Genomic DNA, 12,229 nt, shown 5'->3' with positions numbered 1-12,229 from the left:
TACATTGGCCATCTTCCAGTCCTCTGGTACATAGGCTGAGCTTAGGTAGATATTGTATATTTTTGTGAGAAGGCCCACAATTTCATATTTGAGTTCTTTGAGAACTCCAAGATGGATACCATGGTGATTTATTTGCTTTCAATTTGTCAATAAGGGTGAGAACTTCATCTTTGGTCACCCCTATTTGCCTCAGTTTCTCAGACTCCCTTCCTGAAAATATCAGTTCAGGCACAGGCATCTGTCCTGTATCTTCTGCAACATAATTTCTCTTAACAGTAGTGTGGTATTGGGACCCATGGTGTTTCTTTGAACATAAGCAGGTTTGCTACATGCTTTTTCATGTGTCCCTACAGTCATATGTTAGTCCAAGTCTATGTACTAACATATTACATGTGGTTCCATTCTTAGAATGGGTGGTGACAGTGATACAGTCTGTGGCCATACTAGACCTAAGGTTTATCCCTGGATCGTCCAGGGGTCAAACCTGTTCATCTAGGTGACACACAGGGGATCCAGTGCTCAGGCAGGGGCGAACCCTGGAGGATCCCAGGATAAACCTTAGGTCTAGCTGTGGCCTGAAACTCTTACTAGGGATGAGTCAGCCTGTGTCCAGTCCATGTTAGCTTTGCATGTGTGCTGTCATAAGTTCGTTCTGTCCTATTTCTCATTTAAGTTGGGAAAAATCAGCAAAAAGTATTTAAATATGTTAACAATATTTTAAAATATTTTCTCCCAAAATACACATTTTAAGGTGTTTTTCTCAAAGTATGCTTTTCTAACCATAATATATATGGGCATATGCATTTTTGTACTTATTTTGAGCTGAGAGTTGCTTTGCAAAATTTGGAAGAGTGAAAAATCTGAAGGTTGATGGCTTTCCCATCCTCATGTTAGTCTGGGAGGTCTTGATCAGCTCAGTTCACTTAGATATGTGTACTGAAGAAAATTCTCAAGCATCCCTAATTGTTATCCAGGCAGAAGACTGCACAGGTTTTATACTAATTGTGCAATTATTCCAGCTCTTTTATGAGGCAGTCCTTTAAAGTTAATTCATTGCATTCTTATTTTCCTACATGCTGGGATGAAAAGCAGGTGGCATAAAATAGTGCCAACCGCCAGAGATGATCACTGTCTGCATGATGTTCTTTTGCAGAATTCAGCATCTAGAAGCATCTGCTGGGATCTAGTCAGTTGTTAGGTGTGTTGAGAGTTCCGTCCCATTGCATGAATTCTTACCTGCTAACCAATTAAGTTCCAAAGGAACCCAGTCGCTTCTGAACAATGCCTATCAAAATACCCAGTTCCAAAGAAAATATATAGTTCAGACTTTATATAATAGTGTTGTTGTTGTTTTATTTTGTTTTCTAAAAACAACAACAAATGGACAAAGAATAGAGTAGCCACTGGATTTTTCCTAAACAAAAATTCAGGGAAAATTTGTAGGGACCTCAGTCAAAATACATTTTGAGAGAAGTGTGAAGAATTTCCAAAAAGGCTACCTAAATTCTCTTTAGAATGGCAAGGTTGGGCCCACTTGCACATCTCTAAGTGCTTCTGTTTTGATTCAAAATCGGTGGCAAATGGGACGGGGAGTTACAAAAGAAAGAGGAAAGGGTGACAAAAGAAATATCTTCTTGGGGGTGTTGGAGATATCTGAAACAGAATATTCTCACTGCAGTTAGTGAAGGATGTGTCACGTAGACTTCCTCCAGTTATTTTTATTTTATTTTGTTTGCAAGCCTGTTCTGTGATGGGTTTTATGTGGATATTTATTTTATTTTTTTCTAAATCCATATAAACTTTTAAATATCTTTTTAAAAATGTGCATGTATGTGCACGTTTTTCAAATTACATGCACCTGTCCATGTAATGCATTTTCTCGGACACTTCTTTTTGGTCCATGGAACATGTGGCAAGACTTAAATGCATTGATTTTCAGATGCAGACTGTGGCAGGTCCATGTCAGTTTCCAGGGATTGCAAATTTAAGAAATCTTTTTTTATTAAAAAAAAAAAAAAAGTCCATCACTCTGGATTCCTCACAGATCCCTAAGAGTGATGCAGTTGCAGATTTCTTGCTCACTGAAATACCTGAAATTGCTAGCTTTTATTAGTCTGTTGCACTGTTTTCAATAAGTCTTTTTGTTTTTGTTTCAACAGATCACCATTACCAATTTATTTTTATGACTTCGTGGTGTGAGGAGTTAAAACTGCTGAAAACTTGGAGGATGTGGAATCATATTTGCAGGTAGGAAAAAAAATTAAATATTGTCTAGGGTCAAGTGACATACATTAAGTGTTCCCAATTTTTTTTTGCTCACCTGGTGGGATTTAAGATTCCTCCACTTTCAACACCAGGCCCCTTGCCCTATACCACACCAAAACCACATATACATAGTCTCCGAGTTTCAAAATGGATTTGTTGTGTGGCATGGTGTTGGGAGTAGCTGCTATTTGTTCCAAAGCCTCTTCAGGCAAGGTCCTAGATTCATTTTCTTTCGCTCCTAGCCATTCTCTTTAAACAATAAAATATATCTATTGAAAATGCATTTCTTCCAGTATTCTCTAAGAATAGAGAGGAATGTCAGAAAAGAAACACTGGCTTGGTTCAGACAATTGGATAGCATCCTTCATATGCTTGGAGTTGGGATTTTGGCTCTGTATCATGCTTTCCTCACCCAGTGCAAATGACATCTTGCGTGAGCCAACAATGCACATGCTATATGCTAGGGTGACCAACTGTCAGGATTTCCCCGGATTTGTCCTGGTTTTTGTTCTTTCCATGGTGTCAGGGGGGATTTTCTATAATTTTCAATAATGTCCTGGAATGACACACCTTCCTCTTTAAGGCTGCCATTAGCATGGCAGGAGGGAATGACATGCTTTCTTGAGGCACATCATTCCCCCACCCTGAGCTTTAATTGAGGTCTTAAAGGGGAAAGTGGGTCATTCGTGGACATTATAGAAAAGGCCCCAATTGGAGTGGATGGTGGTGGTGCAGAATGAAATCCTTTCCCCTCCTCCACTCCAATCGGATTCTTTAAGGTGGCGGGGGAATAACGTACTTTCTGCAGGACTCAGAAAGCTGCTTCCCCACACACACACTAGGTGTCCTCTTTTTTGGTTTCCCAAATATGGTCACCCTACTATATGCTGAATATTCATGAAGGTCACAGTTATCGGTTTAAAGGCATATTTATATGAATGAACGATTGCCTCACACAAGATGCCAGTTTAAGGATGGACGGATCTCTCAGTTCCACTAACTCCCACATTTGATTTTTTTAAAAATCTCACATGCTTTCCATCCTGTTCATGAAGAAATGTACAAGAGTTGGCCAATGAAAAAGGCAAAATCCTCAGTCATCCCTAGAGGCCATCCATATGGGTGCTAGAGATCATAGCTCCAGTGGTGCTGCTTATTGCATGAAGGATGTTACTCTGGGCCCAAAGGTCTGAACTAGGGTGTTTGGAGTAAAAGAAAATAACAAACCCCACAACATTGGTACTATGTGAGTGATCGATGTGAAAGAGGCTTACAGAATTTTCTTGGCTGCTTGTTCTATTTTTCCCAGACACCTTGGAGGAAAGATATTTCCATTTACAGGAAGTTCCTAAAGGGTCAGAAATTCATTTATAAATGTATGAATCTGACATCTGTTGGGTCAGGCCTTTGGTTCATTTAACCTGGCAATATTTACTCTGACTGACAATGGCTGTCTGAATTCCCAGGCAGTGAGCTTTTGTAGCCTGCTACTCAAGGTCCTTTTAACTGGAAACTCTAGGGACCGATTCTGGGAATGTGCCCACATAAAGCATGCTCTCTGTTTCTGAGCTATGGCTCTTCCCTGGGAGTTCTCTCATGGTACATTTGCTGTCGTAATTACAAGGTGCTGGTTTTGTCAAATGAGATGCATCTCACTTCAAAGGCATACCTCAGAGTTTCTGAGGGAGTAAAAGGCAGTCATATGCTCCCACATGTTTCTTAACAGTGTGCCACTTTTCTACTTGAATTGTCACTAATGCGATCCAACTGTAAGTTGACTTTGTGCTTGTTTGTGTATGGGCTGACGATGGGGTGCAGGAACTGTTGACAATGTTCCATCTGCTCCTTCTTTAGAGTTTGCAGAAAGAAGGGTGCATCAGAACAGCTGTGTTTGTCATTTGTACAGTGGCAATGGTCTTGCACTGTGAGATTAAAGTTGAAACAAATGTGGCATCTGAAGTGTAAGCTGAGGGATCACAGTCAAAAGCATAGCTATTGGGTCTGTTAAATGAGTTGTAAGGGAAGGCAGGATGAAAACGCGGCACTGCAATTTTGCATCACTACCATTTTGTATTCGGTGCAATAAAGGGTTGCTCTTGAAAGACACATCGCTGTGTCAGGTTCTCTTTATTTATTTACTCACTCTTACATTTAAATCCCATTTTTTTTCCTCTTGGAAGGAACCCACAATCCCTCCCTCCATTTTTATCTTCACAACAATCCTGTGAGGTAGATAAGGCCAGGAGTCGGTGATTGGCTGAAAGTCACCGGGTGAGTTTTATGGCCATGTGGGAACTAGTACCCAGATCTCTCAAGACCCACTCTAACACTCTAACCACTATACCACACTGGTTCTGTACCCCAAAATAGGATACTTAAACAGAACAGAATGTGTAGCAATGCATGACTGGAAAGGGACTCTTTCTCTGGAACTGCATAGTTTTGCTTTGTTGCATCAATAGGCCTTTGGTAGATTTTAATATTGTTTTGCTCTGTTTTAAAGAACTTTTATTTTTCTTCCTCCTGTTTTTATGTCTAGTGGTTCTAATAACTTATTGTAATGCTGTTTTAAATTTACCTTGCTTTGAGGGCCCAGGTGGAGAAATGTGATTTATCAATGTATTTTCAATCCTATGTATGTTTAGTCAGAAAAAAGTCCTACAATTCCCATGCTAGTTGGAGAACACTGGAAGTTGTAGGACTTATTTTTTCCAGTCTAAACATGCATAGAACTTCACCCTTCATAAGTTATAACTTCACAGTACTAATTGGACTTCTAATTGCTACTCCTTCTTCAGAGCAAATTAAATGGCACTCCATCTAAGCTACTGATGAGTTCCGTATCTGCTTAGCTGGCTCCATTTGCTGGACCAAGTTGCACAGGTTTAGCCTATTTTAAATGATGCTGCACCATCTAGCCTGCTAAAAACCAATTTTAAAAAATTAGGTAGACTGCTCAAAATCCCTGGCATGGGTTTTTATCGTTGTAGGGAATGTATGGCTTTATTAATGTGTTGAGGGGATGGGACATTTTTAAAAATATTAGCACAACAGTTCATTGCATTCCACAATCAGTAATCATATCCCTTGCAAGGCTGGATAGCGATATATGTGTTATATACCTGGTGCATACACAGTCCCTCATTCCTGATAATGGGCTGTTTACTGCGGTAACGTGCCAGTTGAGTGTGTGAGGAGCAACAGGTCTATGCTTTCCCAACCTGGAGCCCTACAGATGTTTTGAATTTTAACAACCATCAGCCCCAGCAAGCATGACCAACTATGAGGAACGTTGGGAGTTGTAATCCAAAACACCAGGTTGGGGAAGGCTGCTTTATGAATTGGTGGTATACCTACGCTAGGCTACAGGCCATGATGATGATGATGAATTGCATTTGAAAGACAAAACTGCTATGCACTTTTAACTTTGATTTTACACTATGTTTTGTGGTAACAACGGAAACACAATGTGACAGATTACTAATCTGGGATAAGGCATTATGATGAAGAGTGGATACATCTTGTACATCAGACAAACCTTGCTTAACTTTTAATTACCCCATCAGTAAGTAAGAGAGCTGGGTGTGTTTCAAAACAATGGAATAATAATAAAATCATAGTGTTGTCAGCTGTGTTTTCTTCTTCTCCTTCTTGAGCTTGTGCAGCTGCTGTCAAAGTCTTCTTGTTTTCAAGTTAGCATAGCAAGTGATCATTGAGGGCATCATAATGCCACCCACTCTGGCAGATATCACTCCACAGCCATCCAAAACACACAGACACACACACACACACACCTTTGTAGCCAAGCAGAAAAGTAAAATCCCTCCATTACAGTTGGGGATGCTGAGGAAGCTGCTTTGTTGTAGGACAACAATCCACAATTTACTTTACAGATGTCTCTGTAATTTAAGCGGCAGGCAGAACAGCTACACAGTTGTAGATGCTCTTGGGGGGAGGGGGCGCGGAGGCATACCCAGAGCCTCATAAATCATGGGGAGGATTAAAAGCAATGAACATTTATCTTCTTAACCCTGTAAAGCAATGCTGCAAAGCCAAGGATTACAACTTGCTGTGCATGTAATCTCTCTTTGGGGATAAAAAGTGTCAAGCCTTATTTGGGTTTTCTTCTTTGCTTTATTATTTCTTTTTCTTTCCTTCTTCTTCTTTTTTTTTTACACCCGTTAAAACAATATTTATCTCAATTAGCCATGATGCATTCCTGTTGGGGGAAAAGGAAGAAAGACTATTAGAGATGTATTTATTTAACACTCAAGAAGGACACTTTAAGGCTCAAACTTGATGTGATGTTAATTGTGCATACAACACTGGAAATGGCAGCATTTCGTTCTCTAGTTCTCCATAGCCTTCCATAACATTTATTAAGACTTACCTACATCATGACGTCATGATATTCTATGTTTCTCTGTTATTGTGCTCCTACATCAATAACGTCTGTGTAAAAGCCTCTGCCCGTATGATTCTATAATGTGCTGAACATACCATTCAAGCACTGTGCCTCCTATATTGTTGAGCAGCAATTGTGTATGATTGTTAACCACTCTTGACGGAAGCAGGTAGGCAAAAGCCTGATTGGCTGAGGCACAAGCATGGACGATATGAAAACCACACATCCCATGTTGTATGTAAAGCGGATCTAAGAAGTTAGCGGGGGGGGGGGTGCCTCAGAAGCTAGTAGTAGTGCAGAGAATAAATTTCTAGCTTTTACATTATATTGTCCACCCACCATTTTGTTATTAGCTTTTTGCCTTGACGAAGATCCCACGCTGATGAGCATTTTACCCCCAGCATTCTGCTCCTCATTGACAGTTGATGTGTGGCAAAATTCTCGCTACCCTGGCAAACTAATACAAACATCCAAGCTACCCTGAGATGAGAGAGGTCACCAGTGATAGCAACTAGGATCATAATGAGAATTTCATTTCTGTTTGCAAATTATACAAACATGTTCCATTCACAATCCTAATGTGAGCAGGAGCACTTCTCCCCCCACCCCCAGAAATTTTCACAAATTCCCAATCACCAAATTTGCTCTCTGGTGGAATTCCTTTCTCATTTGGGATGGAGAATCAGAGTAGCTCAAGCTTGTTGAGGTTCTCCATGTCCCATCTCAAAGGTCCATCTGCATAGTTCCCTTTTCCAAATGTTATTTTGTTGTCGTTCGGACAGGAAAAAGTGTGCAATTGGGTGTTCCCTTTTTTCAAGCGCACTTCCAAATATGTACTTTCTCCCACTGTCTAAAGCATGAAAGTTCATAGTTCCCACCCCCAACAATGCATTTTTAAAGTGCACATTTTTCTAATATGAATGCAATTCCAAGCTCAGGAATATGTGACCCCCGCCCCCATGGCCTCGTGTTTATATGCAGGGGTGTAAACAGGGCAAGTTCTAATGCTCCAAAATGCTCTACATATAGTGTCTGATATGGAATCCTTGGAACAAGCACAGCTGCATGTGGTCCAGGATCCAGCTGTCACAATGTACGCAGTCCTTAAAAAAAGATGGTTGTTTGTGCAGATGGTTCAGCTATAAATAATCAGTCTTTTTCGTGTGACTTGCAGAAGAAAGTAGAGGACTGTGAGTTGGAACTGATCACACATTTGCTCTGCATAGCAAGGTTAAATCTGGCAGCTAATTGGCAAAGTAATTGACAAGGTTTGTGATTGTATTACTAATACCTGGAAAAAAGCGGAATTTCACAAAATTATATTCAGCCTGGGAGAATCATCGACTCATGGACAAAATGTACTGAGGACTGGTCTTTGTTTGTTCACTACTGAAGTGCTAAGTACAATAATCATTTCCATTTGTTTGGTTTGGTTTACTGTAAGTTTTGCACAGGCACTCCATTTTATGTAATAAAACCAGCCATATATAATCAGGGAACAGAGGTGTAAAACACCATTAGGTGAACCATAAACTGCCAGTAAACTCAGAGCTGTAGACAAGGGCCATTTCTACACCTGCTTTTTTCCCTGGGATCGTCCCAGGATCATTCCTGTTCATCCAAATGCCACACAGGGGGTCCAGGGAGCAGGCAGGAATGATGCCTCCATTTTCCTGGGATAATCCTTAGGTGTAGAAAGGGCCAAGGCTGCAGGAGTGGAAAACTAGAAACTAAGGCCGGATCTACACTATTGCTTTAAAGCGCTTTATAACAGTTTTATAGCGCTTTAAAGCACTAGTGTAGATCCGGCCTGAATCTGAAGGTTTTTTTTTCTTTTTTTTCTTTTTAAAGGCTATTGCATTCTTATTTGCAAAAACAGTTTGCCTTCTTATAGTGAATTCTTGGGATCATTCTCGCTCACCACACACACTTTGTTCAGAAGGTGGTTTGCCTCTATGACTGTCAGAGTTGGTGTCAGAGAAACATTTTCTTAAAAGGAGCACCATCTGTGTGTGTAGCCCCCACCCCACACCTGTGTTCCTAATTAGCTCTGTTTATATCACAGCCATTCTTCGTAATGCTTCTTCTATTCTTGTCTACGCTCATTTTCTACTAGACCAAGTGCTAATCTGAACTATTTTGCAGATCCAGAAAGTGCTAATTAACACAAGTTTGGGCATGCAGATGAACCACTGTAGTGTGCACTGTTATTTGGCTATTGGGCGGTATAAAAATGTAATAAATAAATAAATAAATAAGCCCCCTGTGCTTTGGTGTGGTTTTCCCTATTGTGCAAGAGAACGGGCAGCTGCATAGCACAAGTCTGGAAAAGGAACCAGGAGTAATAAGTCTGAATCTATGCCACAGATAGGGCCATGGCTCTTCTGCCTCTGTCTACAGTCAGACCTACACCTTGAACTCCATTAGACGAGTGTTTTATTGCACACTCATTGCTGGGCACTCATGGATTTTCATGGGTCCCTCTCATGATGTTGCCTGCCTCCCGCCCTTTCTGGCCTTCCTCGCACCACAAAAAAACACCCAGAATATCTGATATATTTTTAAAATGGAAGTTACTGCTATCTCCTGCTGTGTGCAGGAGAAGCACCGTGACCACTGAATGGGCCACGTGCAAGTAGTTTTCTTTCTCTTTTGAAAGAGGAAGTATCAAGCAATAAAAGCGGGGACGGAGAAGTGATGGTAGGGAACTGTGATTTCCCCCCCATCTGATGGAGTTCCTTGGGTCAAATCAGTTTAATCCCATCATGGTAATGTCATATCCCTCTTGCATATTTATACCATGTAGGACACATAATGACATTTGTTGCAGTAGTTTGGATAATGCAGAATAAACTGCAGGAAATAATACTATGCAAGTGGTATATGGAATGACCAATGTGCCCCAACAATTTATCAATGCACTTCAATGCCACTATGGAGCAGTAGTGTAGACCCAGCCCTGTTGCCCAATCAGTCCTTGTTTTATCACAATAATAATTCCAGGGGTGTCAAACCCCTTTCAGGCCGGAGAACCAAATTCAATTTAGGGATTATGAGAAATTTGTTTCAGTTTGTTTTTCATCAGGATTTAATACTTTCATACCACCTGAGCCAAAGCTGGACACAAATGCAATGTGTGGTTATTAAGATTTGGGTATGAGTTGAAGAGGATCAGTTTGAGCCAAAATGGGGTCTTGGCTCAATATTGTCAACCCTTAGCTGGAACCATACCATTTGCTCAGCATAATGCAGTCACTTCAGTTTCTGAAACAGAACTCTTCCAGATTCTAATATTGGAAATTCAGGCAAGAGAACAAAGTCGTATTATGTTACGTAAGTCAACACTCAGTCAGGCAAATATGAGTTTATGCAAATCACCATATGTCTTGTGAAACAGGCTCTGGCTAATAATGTTTCACTGTCTTCAACTTTTGTACCACATAAAAGTCAATAAGCCCATCTGATCACTATTTGGTGTTGTTGTTTATGTAAAATGAAATGGAAGCATTCAGCTCAGGTCCAAATGGCTGAAAGCATTTTTCAAAGGCTATAATCAATACTTAGACTAATTGGCTTCTTCACTGATTCATCATTGTGTGTTTTTAAAAAATGTGTATGTAAAAAAGTGCTTCAATCGGGAGAGTTAAAGAAAGCAATAACTAGGTAAAATTCTTTCTCTGACACAGGAGGTTGAAAGTACTTCTATCTTTCTCTTCATTGAAAGAAGAGAAATTGTAATACAGAACCACCTTCTCTGGAATACAAACTTGGTTTGAATTATCCTTTAGTAAATGCCCTAAGAGCAAAGTGCTCTTCAGAAATATATACTGTATATACACACACACACTAGCTGATGTGCCCAGTGTTGCTCAGGTCCGTGAATAATAATAATTTGATAAATAATAAAATTCTCTTCAACTTGCTCATCTTTAGGTTGGTTGTTGTTGTTTTTTAGTTTGGTTGAGTTAGTAAATTGTTTTGTTAGAATAAATGGAAAATTGTGTTAATGAGAACTGTATTTTTAATTAGAGCTTCCAGATGATGTCTGTCAAAAGCCTGATAAATCTTCCCTCCCACCCAAGGCATGCTGGGAGTTGTAGGCATAAGCCTAGATCCCTGAATAACATGTTAATCTTTGAACACTGTCTGACATGTGGTGGAAGACAACTAAAGAGCAGGCCATCTTAGTTATGGCACCCTGCTTATGGATTTCTTTTTCCCAGGCAGGCTTGCCTAGTGACTGAATTAATGGCTTTTAAGTGCCAAGTGAATTTTTTAAAAAAATATTTTCCAAGGCCTTTTAACTTTATGAGATTTTTTATGCTGCATTTTTTCTTTTATAACTAAACCACAACATCCCAAGACAGATGCAGGAATTACTGAATAAATTTTATGATTTTATGATAGCCTCACTTTACTATTGAAACAGAAGAGTGAATGGAGGAATGACTGATAGCAGAGGCTAGAATGGAATAGTGGGCAGGGTGAGTGGCAATTAGGGATAGTCAGTTAGAAGGAGAACAAAGGCAGTTAGTGAGAAGTCAGAAAAGTGGGGGATGAGTTATGTTTGCTAACCCATGCTTTATTTAAAATCAGCCACTCTACACACCAGTATTACACCTCCCAGGATGCCTTTTGTGGCCCACAGGTGCCCACATCCTCTGAGAGGCACTTTCCTCCTCTCATTGCTGATGTTGCTCTTCGATAGAGGATTAATATTCCGAAGGAGAGGAAGTAAGCGGCTGTAAGTTGACGTGCCCAGCTCCAGCCAAGTCCTGCTGGGACTGCCCTGGCCTGCACTTCTTGCCCACCAAGTGCTCCATCAGGAGCCTGTACTGAAGGGTCAGGGCCAGCCCACCTATTTCTGGGCATGTGCAGAGTGTTTCCCTTTCCTCCCTCCTTCTTACAGGTGAAGGTTGTGTCTGTGCTTCCCTCAGTTTCTCTCAGCGATATCAGGACGGTGTGCTTTTGAGCATGTCCAAAGTTTGGCCTTTCAAAGACACACTCTTGTATCTAGTTATGATTTTAAAACAACAAATGGCAGGTGGGAGGAGGCATCACAAATAATAGAATCATAGAATAGTAGAGCTGGGGCCTAAAAGGCCATTGAGTCCAATGCCCTGCTCAATGCAGGAATCCACACTAAAGCATCCCTGACAGATGGTTGTCCAGCTGCCTCTTGAATGCTTCTAGTGTTCCTAGGTAACCTCCCTAGGTAACTGATTCCATTGTCGTAACCCATTTATGTGGGTTGTTTCCTTTTATGTGGAATTGGATTGACTGGTCGAGACTGACCTTAGGAATCACAATGGCCGCCAAAGTCCAGTAAGTCTGGCCTCCCACCCAAGGCATGCTGGGAGTTCCTCAAAAGGCATGCTGGAAGTTGTAGGCATAAACATAGGTTTTTATTAAATTCTTTGAAAATTCTTAAACCCCCAGAATTCATGTTTTTAGATTTTTTTCTGATTCATGTACACAAAAACCTGTCTGGGTGAACAGCATTAAGGCAGTACCATATGCGTAAGTGGGTAAACATTTCCAGACATACGTGATACACAC

General features: G+C 40.6%; 1 protein-coding gene across 1 annotated transcript in view; it reads left to right on the top strand.

The window, feature by feature from the left end:
- Positions 1–2,168: 2,168 nt before the first annotated feature.
- Positions 2,169–12,229, top strand: part of CDH12 (cadherin 12) — a 563,366-nt gene continuing 553,305 nt past the window's right edge. Inside the window, exon 1 of the mRNA XM_063130255.1 lies at positions 2,169–2,247. The gene's annotated coding sequence lies outside the window, so the exon portion shown is untranslated. The remainder of the gene's footprint in view (positions 2,248–12,229) is intronic.

This window comes from Elgaria multicarinata, chromosome 7 (assembly GCF_023053635.1).
Source record: "Elgaria multicarinata webbii isolate HBS135686 ecotype San Diego chromosome 7, rElgMul1.1.pri, whole genome shotgun sequence".
Lineage (NCBI taxonomy): Eukaryota > Metazoa > Chordata > Lepidosauria > Squamata > Anguidae > Elgaria > Elgaria multicarinata.
This window is presented reverse-complemented; position numbering and strand designations above follow the sequence as displayed.